At 36.1% G+C, this 12,781-nt stretch overlaps 1 protein-coding gene across 3 annotated transcripts in view; it reads left to right on the forward strand.

Moving 5' to 3' along the window:
- LOC108744325 (RNA-binding protein Musashi homolog Rbp6) overlaps positions 1–12,781 on the forward strand; it is a 416,279-nt gene that overhangs the window by 49,750 nt on the left and 353,748 nt on the right. The gene's annotated exons all lie outside the window — the stretch shown is intronic.

Genomic DNA, 12,781 nt, shown 5'->3' on the forward strand with positions numbered 1-12,781 from the left:
CTAATTATCTACTCGATCTATTTTTATTTCTATTAAATTGTATTACGAGCATTCAAGGGACAATATTTATGAATAATAAATATAAATCATTAGAAAACTCAATAATAAAAGAAATAAACCATTTCCTTTTCTGCAATAATTACACAAACAAGTACTTTTTATTTACATGTGGTATACCAAATCGTGTATTCTGTCAACATACAGATATAAAAACAGAACCACGTTACATTTCTTACAATAAATCGAGGCTATTAATTTTTTCTGAGGAGGAATTCTTTTATGGCAGTTGATGCGAGGCTACCTGCATTCTACCTAACCTAGCCTAATCTAACCTGTACTATTACTACGAAATTGATGTACCTCTCACGTACCTAATTCGTACACCTGTCTTGCACACGTGCCGTACCAATACCACCTGATAGTCTAGGTGGTATTGGCCGCATTCGTCTCCTCAATGTGTGGCCGAACTTACTTAAAATGCACACGAACATGTCCTTATTATTGTGGTTGGAAAATTTCCGTTTCTAAACAGTAATGTTCTATTCGAAACATCAACTTTACATGTACAACTAAAATGTAACGCCTGCCTCGACCTGTAGTTGTTAAGCGGTAAGCACTTACGTATTTGTCATTAGAACGTTCGAAAAGCCGTTGAGAGAACTTCCGTGCAGTAATAAAAATTCTTTATTGTTTTTGCGATGCATCGTGCGTCGTTCGCGCACACATGTCTATTATGCTATTTGCATGCTTTGTTAATATACAATGTACGTTGTTGGCCAAAGAAGTAACACATTAAATAGGAAATGTGCATGTGAAGGCGGATTATGGACTTCACTGTATTTTATGTCATTATCAAGTTAGAGATGGCGTTAAATAAAATGAAAACGGTATTGACAAATGTATGAAAATAAATGAAAGTAAAACAAACACACTGGTGTATAGGGGAAGAAAAAGTAGGAAAAAAGAGAATATGAAAATAGGGGACGAAAGATTAGAAGAAGTGGTTGATTTTAGGTATCTCGGAAGTCAGATAAGTTAGGACGGAAGGAGCAGTAGGGATATAAAGTAGAGGATAGCGCAGGGTCGAGTCACTTCTGTATTTGCGAACATCTAATTTACAAATTCGAAAAAGTTTGTTAAAGCTAAATGTTTGGAGCGCGACTCTGTAGGGGTGCGAAACATAGACGGTGGTTAGAAGCGTTGGAAATGCGGTGTTACAGGCGAATGATGAGGATATCGTGGATAGACCAGGTTAGAATTGAAAAGGTGTTAGAAACAATAGAAAAACAGAGGACTTAATGGAAGTCAATAAAAAATAAGCGAGATAGGTTGGTAGGACACCTTTTGAGGCATGAAGAGTTAGTCAGAGACATATTGGAGGCAGAAACAAGAGTTAAGAAGTGTAAAGGTTACTGTTCGCAAATAGTCAAGGATGTGGGTTGTTCTAGTTTAGGGAAATACGAAGATTAGCTCAAGGATAGGAAAGAGTGGAGGTGCGTGTCCAACCAGTCTTAGGACTGATGACTTTATGATGATGATGATCAAACTGAATGCTAAATGTATGTGTGTTGCAGTCAGAGGCCGATATGTAGGTTTTCTTGAGACATTCTAAGAATAAATTTCAGATTTCTAGATAGTATTAGGAAACCTTGGGTTTGATGCTGAAGACAATTGTCAGGGCCACATGAAGGTCTGCCTCTGAAGTTATTTGTAGAAAGTCAAACTTAATAAGAGCTGTAACTGCCACTTTTATCAGATATTTTCTTCTCTGTTTACTGTTTACACAAACAAGGTTACAGTATGGTCGGTAATGTTTGACAGCTATCTTGGTGGAGTTTTTCAAAGCGGTGGTTATTATTAAATGCTTTAAGTTTGACTTTAAGATCAGGGCAGTTTCTTGACCACTCACTAAGGAGATGAAAGCTGAAACATTGTCCTCTAGTCATCATTGATTGTGCTTTATTGTGAGAGCATTAGGTACAGAGCCATGCTGGAAAATCAAACGCATATCCTTGAAATACTAACCACTCAATCAGTCGCATTTCAGATGGGTTGGATATTAGAGCAAGCGCTTGCTCACAAACCAAAACAAACGATGTTTGGAGGACAATGTTCCCCCATTAATCTCAGTCCATTAGAGATTATGCACTTATTAACAAGCACCTCTTTGAAAATCTCTAGAAGAAAGCTGTGGAATAATCACCGATAGATATGTGTCAGTTAGTAGATGAAAGATTTCGCCACTGCATAGTTGCTGATGGCTCTTACATTATATAAATTATACATGATTTTGTAGCTGTTTTCATCAATTTCCAATGGTAATGTAGGTATAGTTTTATCGGTGTACGTTGATTTGGTTTTATCAACTTACTGACAGAACTTTTGGCCCTACTATGTGCATCGGAGTAAAAGATTTAACCTCTCTTCAATTATTCAGTACCTGTCTACCTATACATTTTATCTTGTTTATACTTTCTCATAAATTTCACGCCAATTTCTTTTTATGATTCATTGATTTTTGCTGCTGAAAGAGCAGCTAGAAAATTTGTGGCTATTTTCTGGCGTTATGCCACATTGCTTTTCAAGGTTTTGTTTTCAGAATTATGTTTTAACTTATTGTTGTGTATATCTATTGTAATATAAATCTGTGGCAGAGGATGTTCAACAATGAAAAATATTATGCTCAGCATAATACAACATTGGATAATGATTAAAACTGGGAAATTTTAGTGTTTTTCCAATGGAATCTTCCATTATTAAACAAAAAAAAAAAAGAAAACGATGTAACGTTTTGTTTTTCCAATTACGTGTTTATTAATTATCGATATCGACAGCAACTTGGACTGTTGTCGGGAAAATGTTTATCATACTAAGCGGCTTTAAAAAAAAAAATGTGAATCCAGTAAAATCGCATTAGTCGCAAGTTGCGGCAAAATGGGACGTCACGATAATCGAAATGTGTTAATTAAATTGAAAGAACACGTACGAAGCCGCACCTTCCCGCGTTGTAATGTTATTGGTACTCAGACATGCGCCACAGCCAGTGCGGCTAAGCATGAAACGCGTATGAGTTGCGTTTAAGGTAAAAAAAATTGTTTGAATCGTTATTAACTGATGTTGATTGATACTGATGTAGTTTTTGTCCACCGCGGTTCTATCGACTCCAAAAAATCGTGGCTTGAATTTAGCCCCTTATAATTTTGATAAAGCAAGAAGTGGTCACATCGACAACAATAATAGATATTATTAGCAGAGTTCTTATTTTCAGGTGATAAATAAAACAACTTAATAGAGTTGGAGTAAAAAAACAACTTAATAGAACGGTCTCTCAGTTAACTAATAACTAACTAATACATTTCTTCAGTACGTTTTGCTAGCATTACCTTTAACACTTAAAATGTTGTCACCTTCGAATTTCAAGAGCTTATATATCGGATATAAATTTAGTCTATTAAATAGATATAAAGGAAAGTCCGCTTGCAATGACACTCTGCTGTAACCGTAACAATGTATACGTAAAGTAAATTGTATCTTCTTCATCATCATAAGGTAGTTAGTCTTTCCTATCCTGAGCTAATTTTCGCTTTTCCCTAAAACGAGAACATCCCACATAATTAATTATTTGTGAACAGTAATCTTATCTGGGTTTCTACTCCTCATAACTACTTTTTCTGTTTCTAATATGTTTCTATTTAGCCCTTCATACCTGAGAATGTGTCCTAATCGATATATTTGCATTCCTATTCTTTCTAATACCTTCTCATTTCTAACCTTCTCTGTCCACAGTACCCTTAGTATTCCATCCTGAGTTATCTGACTTCCTGGTAGATTTGCCACCCGTACTTTATTATAAAGTATTGTACTCTATTTCGACTGTGCGTACGTTATACTTTACAAGACACATAAAGTACGCAAAAATACTTTATTTAAGGCCTTAAGTAANAGCAGAGCGCGAGAACTCCCGAACGCAGTTTCGGTTTCGGTTCTAGTTTCGGCAGGTTTGCCGCCGAAACCGAAACTAAACCGAAACTCGTTTTTTTGCCGAAACTCGACCGAAACCGAAACCGAACTTTCGGTTGGACACTAGTTTCCATAGAGTTGTCCTCTGTTCTCCTATTCTTTCTAATACCTCTTCGTTTCTAATCTCATGTATATCCACGGTATCCTCATCAATCGTCTGTAACACCATATTTCGAACAGTTCTAATCTTTTCTTTTCCGTCGCGCCCATCGTCCACGTTTTGCACCCGTACAGAGCCGCGCTACAGACATACGCATTTTACAATATTTTTCGAATTTCTAAATTAGCCGTTCGCAAGCATGTATGTAACTTCTGTTTGTTAAAGACGACTAGACCCTGCGCTATCCTTTATATCTCTGCTGCTCCTTCCTTCTTAAGTTTTTCTGACTTTCTAGATACCAAAATTACAGGTCTCGCTGATTGTTTTACGTGAATGAATACGTGTGGAAATTAAAATAAAAAAACATTGCTTCGTCCGTCGGTTATTCGAACAACTTGGAAATATTCCCCGCTATTTTCTTTCAAATCGTGCATATCGCCCAGCATCCAGATAGTAAAGTTGAAATCCCGGTCGTTATAATAATATCCGTGTCGGTGCAGGATTGCCTTTCCCCGAGTGAAATGTGGTCCGCACGGCACGGTGTGAGAGTGTCCCACAGACACCTCCACCCGGGCCGAGCCACGGAATCCCAAGCTTAGCTGCGAAAATCAATAGTCCCACCCACCTCCTAGACATCCACCGCCTCTGGACTACTACTACAAGTGCAGGCTGCCACCACGCGACGACGACGCCGCCGTCGACGTCGTACTTCCGCTGCGTGTGCAGCCGCAGCGTCGCTTTTTATGCGTCGAAGGATGTCTTCTGTACGAATATAAAAGCGGTGTGTCAGAACGTTTACACTGGTCGTGCCCGTTCAATTTTTATTGAAGTTATTCTATTTTTGGCCCTATATAAATTACGCATAATCTTAGTAAACGTATGTTAGAGACATATTACAGGCAGAAACAGGAGTTAAGAGGAGTAGAGGTATACCTAGTATTTTACTGTTCACAAATAATTAAGGATGTGGGATGTTCTACTTTAAGGAAAATGCGAAGATTAGCTCAGGATAGAAGAAAGTGGAAGTGCATGTCCAATCAGTCTTAGGACTGATGACCTTATAATGATGATGTTAAATATACTAAATACGTAATTTGTGCCTAACCTAACCTACTTGAATGTAGCCACATAGAAGAATTAGGGGTAATGTGACTCAAATTAAAATGAGTAGTAAACCGAATGAATTCTCTGGGTCTGGGAATAGGACCGCACGGAATAGTTTTGTATACTATTTCGGAAAACCGCACCGCTTTCCGCTACCTCCTCGTTTGATAGCATAAAGCCTGGAATTTAGTCGGATAAATGAGCTGCATTGAACTCAGCTAATTAGTGTGCAGAACACTCGTTTAGTTTCATCACATACATGTATGTATATTATTGTTTCGCAACTTAATTTTCTTTGCTATATGTTTTTAAAAACTTTACAGACATGAGATGTATGCTTATTAGTTTGTTTGTTTTGACAAATTATAGCTAATATAGTTAAGATTGATAGACAATAACATAAAAAGAATAGGGACATTATTATTGGATTCAAGACTGCATATATTGTCTCAGTCAGAATACTAAATGACCTTCGTATATATGGATGTACATGTAATGGTTATGGTAATAATCAAATGCGAATTAATAGCTCATTGAGGGGTTCAAAGGTCAAAAATATCGTTTATTGCTTATGATGAATCTGTTCTCGAATGTTTTATACTTAATAATAATTTAAGTATGTTCCATGTTTGCCATTTTCTTATACCTAAACGGTAATATGATGTAATAATAAGAAAATTTTGTTATATATATATATATGTTAGCTATTGCTATTTTGCTTCATGAAACAAGTAGATAGTGAATTTATTTGTAATTAAACTGAAGTAAGTGCCTAGTTGTCAATTGGTCGAAGTGCAAACATAATTGGTCTGATCGTGAGTTTTGATATATGGGAAAAACAATAGTAAAAATATTCGTATATGCCTTAATAAGATTTATTTATGAAAATTGAGTTCAATGTTCAATGTTATTAATTTCTAGTTTTTACCCACGGTTTCGCTTGCGTTGATGTCCTAAATACGTGACAAAAATCATCGAAAATTCAGTAATTTGATAAATTTGTTCGTAATACTTGACCAGGATTATCAGGATAAAACTGTAGTTTCTAATTTTCCAGGTTAAAAATACACTTTGCGTATAATAATAGAAAGGGTTCCCTAAATGCGTGACCTCGCTAGCCTTAACTGATCCCAATATTCATAGGAATTTAATCCTAAAAATTTTTGGACCTTATAAAGTATCTGTTTTTGTCAGAATTTTAATACAGTTTTTTACAGCAAAATTAACATGAAATTTTAAAAAAGAAAACAAAAACCGTAAACTGTAAATCCTAGTTGGTATTAATGTAAATCATAAATTCCTAAAACTTTTTATGTAGCGTGATTTCTTGTGTACGAAAGTGGTGGGGTTTTGTGACCTCCGAAGTCTATTGTTAACGTAAAGCAACCGTATTGTCCCGATTTCACACCTCGGCGGTTCCTTGCTGAAGAAACGTAAATTATTTGCATAGTTTCTGAATTACGGACGGAAGTTTTGGTCGAGGTGATAATGACTGTATTCTAACCACCGGAGTTTTGGTAGGAGATCGATTTTCTGTCCGTCTGTGCGTTTAAGAGAAGGGTGGACGTTATAAAAAGTGCACCGGGACCGTAGGAAATGGTGCGAAGGATGAAGAGAGAAGAGATTGAGGATAAGACTATTGTTACCCCGTAAATAGGCGCTCGCTTTCCCGGTGGAAACGAGATATAGGGAAACAGAGATGGATGTACACCTTTTAGTTGGACGGACAGCCCTCATCTAGACCGTTCATTATCTTGCTAGAAACGGTGCGGTTTCGTTATACTACGGAAAATTGACGCCTTATCACTTTTCGGACATCGTTGTATCGCTACACCGTACGTGTCAGACGCAGATATCTACCGCTGTAATTGTCACCGACACGACGGAATTATTTCAAATTTTCTAGTAGTAGTATCTTCAAATTAAACGCCATCTAGACATTCTATTTTAACCACTAATTAAGTAAAGCTTAGGTCTGCATAAATTTATCTTGTGCACCGAGTGTTTTGTCTCATTAAAGAGTTAACTTATTTAACTGTTGGTAATATTGGTAGTTAAAGTAGGTACAATATGAGAGTATATGTACCTTACGTTTTTTGTGCTATTTATATGTCTTATGGTGCATTCAGTGTCAGTTAAAAGGAAACTCAACTTGCGGGGTGTCATACCGAATCTGTAGATATGTAAACAGAATAATGCTACGACGATAATCATGTCCGTTTTGGACCCTTTGGGTAGCAAACCGTAAAAACGGATTATTAATTGATACCCTTTCTATCTTTGTATAAAGTTCATAATATTCTGAATAGAGGGAGTCGGTAGAGTAGGCCGGGGTTGGCCTAATAAGTGGTTGGTTGGCATATAGCTTCATGTTGAAGGATAGAATTGAGGTTTTACTGATAGCGGTAATTACATGTATGTATTATAATATTTATTTCTTTCTTTGGGATCGTGTGGTACCCATTTTGTTTTCGATATCCCCGTGGGGCTAGTTGGTACAGCTATAACAACTCCCATGATTTTCGCGATTACCTAAATTAGGGTTGCAACGGATGTGCGGAGATGCGAAAGAGGACGCGAACTTTGGTTAGGATAAACGGAAAAGAATCATTGAAATTTTGGATTTGCGGATGCGGATGAGGATAAGATTATGGATACAGATACAGATATTTTGTGTTTTTCTGAAAATATATACATAAATGTATACATAAATTTGAAATATCCGAGGCATTCTAAAGTCGGATTCTTTTGTTGATTTATATGATGCAGACGAGGATGCGGATAATGAAATTTCCCAAAATTACCCACAGTTGAGGATGTGGATGCGGATACGGATGCAGATGCGGATATCTTTAAATGGATTGAACTGATAGATCTTACATGATTTTATAATTAAAAAGTTAAGCTATCTGCCATATTCACCAGGATTTTTCAAAGTGTAGCAAAAAGTATTGAAACCAAAACCTGTGCCAATTAGTCTCGGTCTCCCCGTAACTTTTCTTTTTTACTTGTTTGCCTTATTTTGTAAATTCGATTTGGTTAACATCTTATCAGCACGTTCTTTATTCTCTCTTTCTTCTTTTACTCTTTTTTGTTGACGTTGCAAATAGGTCCATATACATTTTTCCAAGGGGAATATCATTAACACACATGCACACACATACGGGGTCGAATCCTAGTCGAAAACAGTAGGGGTTGAAAGGTTGAGCGCGGACGTGGTTTTGTGTAAAAACGTCTCTTGCAGATGTGATTATTCAATACAGATTGAAACAAGCGATCCATTTAAACGACTTGTATCTACATATCTGTGTACGGGATTGTTTTCGTACACGAACGTACCTGTATATAGGTATGTATGGAAATGTATGCATTCGGTATTGTTTATCCGTAAGTAACGATAAATTTTTATTTGTGTATATCCCTTCGCAATTTCTTAGATGGCATTCTGTTGTTGCTCGTTTATTTATAGAGCTGTTTGCAAAGACAAATCTATTTCGAAGAGTTTTGTATTCGAAATCTGTAAGACACAAGTAGTTTGAAATGTATATTGATGGTTTGTACTGCAGAAATAATAGAGAAAACGGCTAAAACAGATTGCAAAATAATAAAAATGCAGGGGGTGTTACATTGCCCCCTATGTACTGCACTACATAACATGCCAAGAAATAACCAGTCCAGCTTTTAACGATCAACTGTTGTTCCTCAGGAAAACGTTTTTGTTAAAAACTGAAAATTTCATCCAGTCCGGTGGCCTCAATAATAAGCTTGAAATGAAAAAAAATCATACGTAAATACTGAAGTACATGGCCTCATCGCCAAAATTAATCGAATTTGGCACATGCAAATAATTTTCTAAAGAAGCATATTAATGATGCCTGCTTGAATTTTTGATCGCAATAAATATTCCTTTATTAAATTAACTGATTATGACCGATCTAGGAAAAAAGCCCCCTAGAAAAATAGGCTTGGAAAAATGACCCTTTGGAAAAAATCACCAAAGATTTATTCTAAACGTTACTATAGATATGATTTAAAAAATGAACACTTGAAGTTATTGTCTTTGTTGATGATGATAACGTTGAATGGACAGCAGGAGTTCTAGTTTTTTGCTAATATGTGCAACGATAATATTATGTTGGGGGTTGATTTTCCAAGAAGTATTTATTAACTACCTCGAAGAATATCAATACGCCACAAACCATAAGAATTTATTTTCAACTAAATTACAACTTAAAATAATAGATGATAACGTAACTAATTATCTACTCGATCTATTTTTATTTCTATTAAATTGTATTACGAGCATTCAAGGGACAATATTTATGAATAATAAATATAAATCATTAGAAAACTCAATAATAAAAGAAATAAACCATTTCCTTTTCTGCAATAATTACACAAACAAGTACTTTTTTTTTACATGTGGTATACCAAATCGTGTATTCTGTCAACATACAGATATAAAAACAGAACCACGTTACATTTCTTACAATAAATCGAGGCTATTAATTTTTTCTGAGGAGGAATTCTTTTATGGCAGTTGATGCGAGGCTACCTGCATTCTACCTAACCTAGCCTAATCTAACCTGTACTATTACTACGAAATTGATGTACCTCTCACGTACCTAATTCGTACACCTGTCTTGCACACGTGCCGTACCAATACCACCTGATAGTCTAGGTGGTATTGGCCGCATTCGTCTCCTCAATGTGTGGCCGAACTTACTTAAAATGCACACGAACATGTCCTTATTATTGTGGTTGGAAAATTTCCGTTTCTAAACAGTAATGTTCTATTCGAAACATCAACTTTACATGTACAACTAAAATGTAACGCCTGCCTCGACCTGTAGTTGTTAAGCGGTAAGCACTTACGTATTTGTCATTAGAACGTTCGAAAAGCCGTTGAGAGAACTTCCGTGCAGTAATAAAAATTCTTTATTGTTTTTGCGATGCATCGTGCGTCGTTCGCGCACACATGTCTATTATGCTATTTGCATGCTTTGTTAATATACAATGTACGTTGTTGGCCAAAGAAGTAACACATTAAATAGGAAATGTGCATGTGAAGGCGGATTATGGACTTCACTGTATTTTATGTCATTATCAAGTTAGAGATGGCGTTAAATAAAATGAAAACGGTATTGACAAATGTATGAAAATAAATGAAAGTAAAACAAACACACTGGTGTATAGGGGAAGAAAAAGTAGGAAAAAAGAGAATATGAAAATAGGGGACGAAAGATTAGAAGAAGTGGTTGATTTTAGGTATCTCGGAAGTCAGATAAGTTAGGACGGAAGGAGCAGTAGGGATATAAAGTAGAGGATAGCGCAGGGTCGAGTCACTTCTGTATTTGCGAACATCTAATTTACAAATTCGAAAAAGTTTGTTAAAGCTAAATGTTTGGAGCGCGACTCTGTAGGGGTGCGAAACATAGACGGTGGTTAGAAGCGTTGGAAATGCGGTGTTACAGGCGAATGATGAGGATATCGTGGATAGACCAGGTTAGAATTGAAAAGGTGTTAGAAACAATAGAAAAACAGAGGACTTAATGGAAGTCAATAAAAAATAAGCGAGATAGGTTGGTAGGACACCTTTTGAGGCATGAAGAGTTAGTCAGAGACATATTGGAGGCAGAAACAAGAGTTAAGAAGTGTAAAGGTTACTGTTCGCAAATAGTCAAGGATGTGGGTTGTTCTAGTTTAGGGAAATACGAAGATTAGCTCAAGGATAGGAAAGAGTGGAGGTGCGTGTCCAACCAGTCTTAGGACTGATGACTTTATGATGATGATGATCAAACTGAATGCTAAATGTATGTGTGTTGCAGTCAGAGGCCGATATGTAGGTTTTCTTGAGACATTCTAAGAATAAATTTCAGATTTCTAGATAGTATTAGGAAACCTTGGGTTTGATGCTGAAGACAATTGTCAGGGCCACATGAAGGTCTGCCTCTGAAGTTATTTGTAGAAAGTCAAACTTAATAAGAGCTGTAACTGCCACTTTTATCAGATATTTTCTTCTCTGTTTACTGTTTACACAAACAAGGTTACAGTATGGTCGGTAATGTTTGACAGCTATCTTGGTGGAGTTTTTCAAAGCGGTGGTTATTATTAAATGCTTTAAGTTTGACTTTAAGATCAGGGCAGTTTCTTGACCACTCACTAAGGAGATGAAAGCTGAAACATTGTCCTCTAGTCATCATTGATTGTGCTTTATTGTGAGAGCATTAGGTACAGAGCCATGCTGGAAAATCAAACGCATATCCTTGAAATACTAACCACTCAATCAGTCGCATTTCAGATGGGTTGGATATTAGAGCAAGCGCTTGCTCACAAACCAAAACAAACGATGTTTGGAGGACAATGTTCCCCCATTAATCTCAGTCCATTAGAGATTATGCACTTATTAACAAGCACCTCTTTGAAAATCTCTAGAAGAAAGCTGTGGAATAATCACCGATAGATATGTGTCAGTTAGTAGATGAAAGATTTCGCCACTGCATAGTTGCTGATGGCTCTTACATTATATAAATTATACATGATTTTGTAGCTGTTTTCATCAATTTCCAATGGTAATGTAGGTATAGTTTTATCGGTGTACGTTGATTTGGTTTTATCAACTTACTGACAGAACTTTTGGCCCTACTATGTGCATCGGAGTAAAAGATTTAACCTCTCTTCAATTATTCAGTACCTGTCTACCTATACATTTTATCTTGTTTATACTTTCTCATAAATTTCACGCCAATTTCTTTTTATGATTCATTGATTTTTGCTGCTGAAAGAGCAGCTAGAAAATTTGTGGCTATTTTCTGGCGTTATGCCACATTGCTTTTCAAGGTTTTGTTTTCAGAATTATGTTTTAACTTATTGTTGTGTATATCTATTGTAATATAAATCTGTGGCAGAGGATGTTCAACAATGAAAAATATTATGCTCAGCATAATACAACATTGGATAATGATTAAAACTGGGAAATTTTAGTGTTTTTCCAATGGAATCTTCCATTATTAAACAAAAAAAAAAAAGAAAACGATGTAACGTTTTGTTTTTCCAATTACGTGTTTATTAATTATCGATATCGACAGCAACTTGGACTGTTGTCGGGAAAATGTTTATCATACTAAGCGGCTTTAAAAAAAAAAATGTGAATCCAGTAAAATCGCATTAGTCGCAAGTTGCGGCAAAATGGGACGTCACGATAATCGAAATGTGTTAATTAAATTGAAAGAACACGTACGAAGCCGCACCTTCCCGCGTTGTAATGTTATTGGTACTCAGACATGCGCCACAGCCAGTGCGGCTAAGCATGAAACGCGTATGAGTTGCGTTTAAGGTAAAAAAAATTGTTTGAATCGTTATTAACTGATGTTGATTGATACTGATGTAGTTTTTGTCCACCGCGGTTCTATCGACTCCAAAAAATCGTGGCTTGAATTTAGCCCCTTATAATTTTGATAAAGCAAGAAGTGGTCACATCGACAACAATAATAGATATTATTAGCAGAGTTCTTATTTTCAGGTGATAAATAAAACAACTTAATAGAGTTGGAGTAA

This window comes from Agrilus planipennis, unplaced genomic scaffold (genome assembly GCF_000699045.2).
Source record: "Agrilus planipennis isolate EAB-ADULT unplaced genomic scaffold, Apla_2.0 scaffold17, whole genome shotgun sequence".
NCBI lineage: Eukaryota > Metazoa > Arthropoda > Insecta > Coleoptera > Buprestidae > Agrilus > Agrilus planipennis.